Raw genomic sequence first — 10,026 nt, 5'->3', positions numbered from 1 at the left:
ACTTAGCCGTGACTGCTATGGAACGAATATCGGCATGAGAACTTCGTGGGTCCCTGGTCACCTCAGCGGTACTTAGTGACGAATGTCCGAAGTGCCATGTCCGAAGTGCCCAACCGGTCAGTCTGCCCCTGGAAGCTGGTAACTTGTATCGTGGGTGCGTTTATAGCTCCACGGAGTGGCTCATAGTGTGGCCACTGGTTATCGTGACAATGCTCTGATTAATTTCCAATGTCTGCCCAGGGAGCACTCACCATGCTGGGTGTAAAGCACTTGGGGCTATTTCTAGCCCACCAGGGATTAACTTTACCCCCTCTCTCAAGGTAACCAAGAGACCAGCTCTCGATACCTGCTTTCAATCCATAATAATCTAGACCTGCCCCCTCTGACCTACTGACCCTAACCATGACCAACAATGGACAATTACAGAGCTGGCTATAATGCCAACAATTTCCTAGTTTGGGTAATTCAAAAAGTTTTTGTTTCTGCAGATGTGTTCGAAATGTCCAGTTATAAATTGATATTTTTTAATGAGAAAGTTGACTTATAAATCAAAATACACTTTCGGGTTTGTTCACTAAATGGAGAATGATGGTAAATTGAAAGCTGACTTGCAAAAAGCAAGACACAATAGTCAGTAATTTGGATATTTAAGCCTGAATTGTAAGATTTATTTTTCAATTTACCACCATTTGCTGTTCAGGGAATAAACCCATTTTTGTCTGTAGTTATCAGATAGGCAGATCACTTAGTGGTTATACGGTGTTAATGTACAATAGTTTTCTACTAGCATTAAACTGAATCTATTGCAATATTGCTCATGTGGTCCTAAAACTTGATATTGATGATAGGACAGATAAACAGGAGGTAAGTGTGCAATTTTCAAGAAACTAGATTTTCAGTGCCCTGCATAGATGTTCATTTCTAAAATGTTTTCTAATTTCGTAGTGTTCTGTGGAATTAAAATAGATTTTTAACCTTCTGAGTTACACAGTAAAGCTATCATAATGAAAGTGTGAAATATATTAAAGCGATACAAACGTTAACTACATTAAATAAATATATTGCTGCTGCAACTTGTATGTGCATTTCCAAACGTGTCCCACAAAATTATATCAAAGAATAAATAGGTGCTTCATTATACTATATAAAGCAGAGACCGGCTAATGAATCCACAAAAGCCAGGACAAACACCATTCAGGCACTACAGAGTCTGGGGTAGGCAACCTATGTCACTGCAGATGTTGCAGACTTCATCTCCACTGATACTTTGCCAACATTATGGCTGTAAGAGTATTGTGGGAGATGTAGTCAAATTGGACAAATTGTCAGTCAGCCATACTTCCAGTTCAGCTACTTTGGTATCAAGCATAGTGATGTCACGAACATAACATTTTCGGTTCGCGAACAGCGAACGCGAACTTCCGCAAATGTTCGCAAACTGGCGAACCGGGCGAACCGCCATAGACTTCAATGGGCAGGCACATTTTAAAACCCACAGGGACTCTTTCTGGCCACAATAGTGATGGAAAAGTTGTTTCCAGGGGACTAACACCTGGACTGTGGCATGCCGGAGGGGGATCCATGGCAAAACTCCCATGGAAAATTACATAGTTGATGCAGAGTCTGGTTTTAATCCATAAAGGGCATACATCACCTAACATTCCTAAATTGTTTGGAATAAGCTGCTTTAAAAACATCAGGTATGATGTTGTATCGATCAGGTAGTGTAAGGGTTACACCCGCTTCACAGTGACAGACCAAACTCCCCGTTTAAGGCACCGCAAACAACCGCAAACAGTCCATTTGCACAACCGCAAACTCCCCATTTGCACAAGGTTGGATACCAAGCTAGCCATGTCCCGTTCCTCACTGATGTCATTGAAGGTCTCTTCCTCCAGCCAGCCACGTACAACACCAAGGGTCCCCGAAAGGTGACAACAAGCCCCCTGGGACGCCTGCTGTGTTTGGTCTTCCACCTCCTCAAAGCCACCTTCCTCCTCTGACTCCTCTCTGTGTGTTGCCTATGAGGGGACATGTATATAAGGCATCGATTTTAGGAAGCGGGAGATGGAAAAACATGCTTGGTCGGTCCTCCTACTTCAAATTTGGGGCACTGCACGTGCAATCTAATGTGCCACCAGATAGGAGTGGTGTGTTAAGTAGTACTATTCTTATCAGTTTAATCCCTGTTACGTCCCCTATCAGGGGACATGTATATAAGGCATCGAATTTAGGAAGCGGGAGATGGAAAAAGATGCTTGGTCGGCCCTCCTACTTCAAATTTGAGGCACTGCGCGAGCAATCTAATGTGCCACCAGATAGGAGTGGTGTGTTAAGTAGTCCCCCTCATCAGGCCTTTTTCAGTCGAATGTATCGCCCACTGTAAGTCCCTTCGGGATCCATCCCTCATTCATCTTAATAAAGGTGAGGTAATCTAGACTTTTTTTACCTAGGCGACTTCTCTTCTCAGTGACAACACCACGGGTACCAGATAGGTGACAACGAGCACCCTGGGATGCCTGTTGTGGTTGGTCTTCCTCCTCCTCCTCAAAGCCACATTCCTCCTCTGACTCCTCTTCCTCACAATCCTCTTCCAGCGTTGCCGCAGGTCCAGCAAGCGATGCTGATAAGGCTGTTTCTGGTGGTGATGGTGACCACAACTCTTCCTCTTCACGCTCATCTACGGCCTGATCCAGCACTCTTCGCAGGGCACGCTCCAGGAAGAAAACAAATGGTATGATGTCGCTGATGGTGCCTTCGGTGCGACTGACTAGGTTTGTCACCTCCTCAAAAGGACGCATGAGCCTACAGGCATTGCGCATGAGCGTCCAGTAACGTAGCAAAAAAAATTCATAGCTCCGCAGAGGCTGTCCTGGCACCCCGGTCATACAAATACTCGTTAACGGCTTTTTCTTGTTGGAGCAGGCGGTCGAACATTAGGAGTGTTGAATTCCAACGTGTCGGGCTGTCGCAAATCAAGCGCCTCACTGGCATGTTGTTTCGCCGCTGGATATCGGAAAAGTGCGCCATGGCCGTGTAGGAACGCCTGAAATGGCCACACACCTTCCTGGCCTGCATAAGGACGTCCTGTAAGCCTGGGTACTTATGCACAAAGCGTTGTACGATCAGATTACACACATGTGCCATGCACGGCACATGTGTCAACTTGCCCAAATGCAATGCCGCCATCAAATTTCTTCCGTTGTCACAAACCACTTTGCCGATCTCCAGTTGGTGCGGAGTAAGCCACTGATCCACCTGTGCATTCAGGGCGGACAGGAATGCTGGTCCGGTGTGACTCTCTGCTTTCAGGCAAGTCAATCCCAAGACGGCGTGACACTGCCGTATCCGGGATGTGGAACAGTACCTGGGGAGCTGGGGGGGTGCCAATGATGTGGAGCAAGACACAGCAGCAGAAGAGGACTCAGCCAAGGAGGTTATGGAAGAGGATGGAGTAGGAGCAGTAGAGGAGGTGGCAGCAGGCCTGCCTGCAAGTCGTGGCGGTGTCACCAACTCCTCTGCAGAGCCACGCATTCCATGCTTGGCAGCCGTCAGCAAGTTTACCCAATGCGCAGTGTAGGTGATATACCTGCCCTGACCATGCTTTGCAGACCAGGTATCAGTGGTCAGATGGACCCTTGCCCCAACACTGTGTGTCAGACATGCCATTACTTCTTTTTGCACAATCGAGTACAGGTTGGGGATTGCCTTTTGTGCAAAGAAATTTCGGCTGGGTACCTTCCACTGCGGAATCCCAATAGCTACAAATTTTTTGAACACCTCAGACTCCACCAGCTTGTATGGTAAAAGCTGGCGGGCTAAGAGTTCAGTCAAGTCAGCTGTCAGACGCCGGCAAGGGGGTGACTTTGTGACATTGGCTTCTTACGGTCAAACATGTCCTTGACAGACACCTGACTCTGGGCAGATGAGCAGGAACTGGCTGAAGATGCTGGACCAGTAGGAGGATGGCGGCTTTGAGTTTGTGTGCTGCTTGTACTCATGTGTTGATCCCATAGGCGTTTGTGATGTGCGATCATGTGCCTTCGCAAAGCAGTTGTACCTAGGCGGGTGTTGGACTTCCCACGACTCAGTTTCTTTTGGCACAGGTTGCAAATGGCATCGCTGTTGTCAGAGGCAGACACACAAAAAAAAATGCCACACTGCTGAGCTCTGCAATGACGGCATTCTGGTGGTGGCAACAGCATGCGTTGATTGGCGTGCTGTTTGGCTGACCCCGGGTGCCGATGCATGCTGTCTGACTGTGCCACTAGCTCCTTGCGACGACCTCCCCCTGCTTCCAACTCGTCTCCTTCTCCTCCTCTCTGTCTCCCAATCTGAACTTTCTCCCTGTTCTTCTTCTCTTCTAGCGGGCACCCACGTGACATCCACGGAAGCATCGTCATCATCAACCGCTTCACTTGTATCTGACAACTCAGCAAAGGAAGCAGCAGTGGGTACAACATCATCATCATCACACCGTACATGTGTAATGCTGCCTGACTGAGACATGTCCCTGTTATCTACATCCTCTGGCAATAATGGTTGCACATCACTCATTTCTTTCAACTGATGTGTAAATAACTCCTCTGACATACCAAGTGAAGCGGCTGTGGTGCTAGTGTTGGTGGTGGCAGCAGGCGGGCGAGTGGTAACTTGAGAGGTGCCCGAAGCTAAGCTGGAGGAGGATGGTGCGTCGAGGTTCCGAGCCGAAGCTGTAGAAGATTGGGTGTCCTGTGTTAGCCAGTCAACTATGTCCTCAGAACTTTTCACGTTCAGGGTACGTGGCCTCTGAAAACTGGGCATTATTCTAGGGCCAAAGGGAATCACAGAACCATGACCACGACGGCCCCTGCGGGGTGGCCTGCCTCTGCCTGTCATATTTTTTTCGATTAGTGGTACTATGCGTGCAAGCTACTGTGACAACAGATATGAGTGGCACTGGTGTGACACTGTGCCTTGGCAGGCCCTGAAACGCACACTAGTGAAGGAAACTGACTGCTATTATATTACAGTCCAAAAAGGTTTTTTTTGTTAAATGCAAGCTATTGTGACACCAGATATGAGTGGTGGCACTGGGCAAGTGGGCACAGTATACGCTGCGAGCCTGACACACACACTGGCAGACAACTAACTGCTATTCAATATATTACAGTCAAAAAAAATGTTTTTAAATGTACACTACTGTTACAACAGATATGAGTTGCACTGGTGTGACACTGTGCCCTGGCAGGCCCTGAAACGCACACTCGTGAAGGAAACTGACTGCTATTATATTACAGTCCAAAAAGTTTTTTTTTTGTTAAATGCAAGCTATTGTGACACCAGTGAGTGAGTGGTGGCACTGGGCAGGCCCTGAAATGCACACTAGTGAAGGAAACTGACTTCTATTATATTACAGTCAAAAAAGTTTAGTTTTTTTTAAATGCAAGCTATTGGGACACCAGTGAGTGAGTGGTGGCACTGGGCAAGTGGGCACAGTATACGCTGCGAGCCTGACACACACGCTGGCAGACAACTAACTGCTATTCAATCTATTACAGTCAAAATTGGATTTTTTTTTAAAAAAATGTACTCTACTGTTACACCAGATATGAGTTGCACTGGTGTGACACTGTGCCCTGGCAGACCCTGAAACACACACTAGTGAAGGAAACTGACTGCTATTATATTACAGTCCCAAACATTTTTTTTGTTAAATGCAAGCTATTGTGACACCAGTGAGTGAGTGGTGGCACTGGGCAAGTGGGCACAGTATATGCTGTGAGCCTGACACACAGGCTGGCTGGCAGGCAGGCAACTGCAATTACATTACACAGAAAAAGAAAAAGAAAAAAGAAGCAGACTGATGTTCGAGCCCTAAAAAGGGCTTTTTGGGGTGCTGTCCTTACAGCAGAGATCAGATGAGTCCTTCAGGACTGTAGTGGACACTGAATACACTAGCCTAGCTATCAATTTCCCTATCAAATCAGCAACAGCTACACTGTCCCTACTCTCACTAAGAATGCAGCTTCACAATGAATGTAAAATGGATGCTGTCCAGGAGGTGGGAGGGTCTGGGAGGGAGGGTCTGCGGCTGAATGGCTGGAATGTGTCTGCTAACTGTGAGGTACAGGCCAGGGTCAAAGTTTACTCAATGATGACGAATAGGGGGCGGACTGAACAGCGCATGTGTTCGCCATCCGTTTCGAACGCCAACAAGTGATGTTCGCCAGGAACTATTCGCCAGCGAACAATTCGGGACATCTCTAATCAAGCATGATTTTCACTTTCCTGACAAGTCTCATGAGTAACCATGTGAGAGACCTCTATATTCTCTTTAATCAGTTGCACATTTCCAGGACAGAAGCCTTGTATACACCAGGCAGTCTGCATTAACAGGGGATAGCGGTCACCCAAACACACCTGAACATTTATTTCAGAATCAAAGAATTCTCCAACTCATACATTCCTTTTTCTCTCTTTCCTATTTGAAATCCAGACCTTACTGGTGGGAATGATGATGGAGGACGGAGATGAGTTGCGAGGAGTTGAAACTCATTAATATGTTCTTCACATGCATTGCACAGCTCCATTGAAATAATCACTACCCAAACTCACACATCTTCCTTTTTTTTGTCCAACAATTTTATTGATTGGATTGCATTATCATTCCGAGCGCAATTCAGGCTTAGATATCAACCATGAAGGATTGTTCCACAGAGACGCTTCTTTGCCATATTTTTTTCTTAGTTAATTAAAATGAGAGAATTTAAACCATTTTACTGTCAGCTTTGTAATGTTCTTTAGTACCGCCAATAAATGCTGTACATAAATATTCTAATTTAATTAAATAGCCAACGTTGCTAAACCCATTATTTGAATCTTTAGGATCACAATTTTTTTTTTTGTGACATGTCACAAAAGTAGGTGTGGGATTTACTTGCAGAGTTGGTCCTAAATTAATCCTATTTTTACAAGACCTAAAATGGCAAATCAACTTTAATAAATTGCGATGACAAAGCAGATTACATACATTTGCAATGATATGTTGAGTCTTTTGAACAAATGCTGCATTTGTGGTTGTACCCATTAGAAGAATCACAGTCCTAAAATCTACATTCAGTGGATATGGGGTCTTGAAATCTTGCATATTTTACAGTACTCAGCATGCAGGAATTCTAGATCCCATATTTAGAAAGAGCAAAGATTATATTCTCTGGAACTAAAATGAAATTGACTCATCCAGTATACAGTGAGTAAACACTGCCTTTGGTTAGGAGACCTTATGCCCATGTGCATATAATTTATTGAGTAAACAATCGCAACATTACATTCACTGATTAATCGTCAGCCCACACTTTGGGGCATAACAGATAACTTATAGGAACAGAGGGGAGCTCAGATCTAAATGGAGAACTGAACACTCCAGCATTAAATATGTATTTATTTTTATATAATTTAAGTAACAAATGGCCTACCATACCCATTATAAAATTTTTGACTGAATCTTAACTTTATGATAGCCACCACACACTATTAAATGCTCTTATTATGTTAAACCAGACTTCCCTCTAAGACGATTTCAATCTTCTAATGTTTTAGGATCTAGAACTTTTCTAGCTTTCATCCTATGACCTTGCATTATCTCTTCTTCCTTTCCTCCATTTTGTTAAAGCAATGCTTCTTCTCATTAAACTCTTAATACATTTACAAGTTGCTATCACATCTCCACTGTCCTTCTTATAGGTACATATTAACAGAAAAGCGCTCTGTAAATTCCTACCCTAGGATTTAACTCCACACCGCGATAGAATTAACCGCAATCTCCCCTTCAGTTGCACCCACTAGAGGTAATTAAGATGGGATATCGGAACTTAGATTTACCTTTCTTTATTTGACATGTAGAAGATAGGTTGTTTATAATGGAGAAAGTGTCCAAATATGTGGTGAATCTTGGTCACTGGGGGGATGTTAATTTACACTTCGAATACATCTTTAGATAGGGAACGGATTTGGAGGGTTCTTTGCCTAGTTATCTTTAAGGAAAGCGATGCAAAAATTCACATTAGTCTCCACAGAATATTCTGTGGTCACTGTTTACGTGGAAAATGTTTTGTTAGTTTATTAATTGCATGTCTTTTTTTTTTTATTATTCTTTATTTATGGTGTGCCTGTGGTAACAAACAGCTTGATATGCCACAACAGCATTTACAAGCATAAACAGAACAGGATTTTTAAATCAATGATGTGGCATTAAACTAGGCTGCGCATTTGTATATTGTAGTATGTAAGAGAAACATAAAGAACACACCTAAGATCTGAGTGGTATATATCACACTGATAAAACAGTAAGTGGACATGGGAGCGTACAGGGTTCATTGTCCAAGGCTCTAAGGTGGGAATAGGTGGTCAAATGGGTAAAAGTAGTATGTCTGGGGCCTGTGGGGCAGTGGTAGGTAGTAGTGAGTAGATTGGCACAAACCATATCACATGAGCAAGGTCCTAGGTATGTGAGAGAGACTGTAGGGTTTAAGAACTCCATAACCCCGGGGTTTAAAGGGAGGGGGGGGGGGGGTTATAATGTGTCAAGACCTGCCAGTGTGCCCAGTTCTTCCTTAAGCACCGCAAGCTCTGATGTGAAGAAGGCTTTGAGATCGGATATCATGCCCAAGAGGTCCACCTTGGTGGCCAATTGGGGTTCAGTCTTCCTGTGTGGCAAAGCTCGATTGCTTCGTTGTTGTGTTGGCATGGGCACATCGCTGAAATCTTCATCCTCCGAGGCGGAGAGTGAGTCCAGTGCTTTATTAGGTAAGAAGTTCGCCATCTTGGGCCTGCAGGGCTGGGAAAGTAGCTGGCCAATATCAAGGGTGAGTCCTGTGCTTTGCCCCCAAGCCTTTTTGGAGTGCTTTCCCACGATGTACTAAGGGTCGCAGCTGATTTAGGTACTGAAAGGTGAGGCAATAATCCGCTCTCCAGTGCTGTATTTGTGAGTTCCCCCTTCCCCCCCCCCCCCCCCCTTTTTTTTTTTAAATCAATCCCCGTCCATTGTGATGAGCCATTACAAGCTCAGTAATTTCCATGAAATCTAAATTCCTGGTAAATGACAACGCTTGAGGTCAATCTATCAACTGATGCGATTTTTACAGTTGAAGCTTTAAAATAACCACAAGGGTGGACTTCCAAATAGTACAGCTCAGGTAAAGGTGCAGTGAATCACTAGTGGGCACAGCAGTGGACATACTTGAAATAGAAGCCATTTTGCACATTCACACTTGTAAGATACTAAAAAAAACAAAATGTATAAAACAAACCTGTTTATAGCTTAAAGATTGATGATTGGTTATCTCTGTTCTAGATGGTCTGTGAGTTAACTGAAATTCACTTACCTCTGGTGTATGTTCTTTAAACCCCTTAAGGACCAAACTTCTGGAATAAAAGGGAATCATGACATGTCACACATGTCATGTGTCCTTAAGGGGTTAATTTAACTTGTGAGATTAAGGAGATGATCAGTGGGTGAATGTGCACTGGGCATAGCGTTGCAGCTTTACAATGATTAACGAGTACAGAGCACATGCAGCAAATTTTACTACTTTTAACAATTTTATTATATGCAGCAGCATTGCTTTACTTAAATATTATATATATTAAAAAAAATACCTTTTACATGATTGCGGTTAGTGGAGTAATTTTATGTTATTTATAACAAGGGACATTAAATCTTTACTTTGAACACCTCCATTCCCACAAGTACATGATAACATAATCCACTTATATATTGCTGGTTACTAAGGTTTAAATCTTTTAACATTTTCATTGTGGACTAACGTCATGAGAAAGCAGTTTGTGTAACTGGTAAGGTTAATGCTGTGGGAATGTTCACTTATAATCATCTGTTTATGCAACAACCCTAGCCCATTACAGGGAACACATGCTATACAACAAAATAGAATATAATAATCAATTTCGGAGTTTGGAATAGGTAGCTAGGTAATGATGGCAGAAGGCAGTATGTAAAATCAGAAGATCTGAGGGGTGGTAGTGAGA

This window comes from Pelobates fuscus, chromosome 5 (genome assembly GCF_036172605.1).
Source record: "Pelobates fuscus isolate aPelFus1 chromosome 5, aPelFus1.pri, whole genome shotgun sequence".
NCBI lineage: Eukaryota > Metazoa > Chordata > Amphibia > Anura > Pelobatidae > Pelobates > Pelobates fuscus.
Note: the sequence above shows the minus strand (reverse complement) of the source record.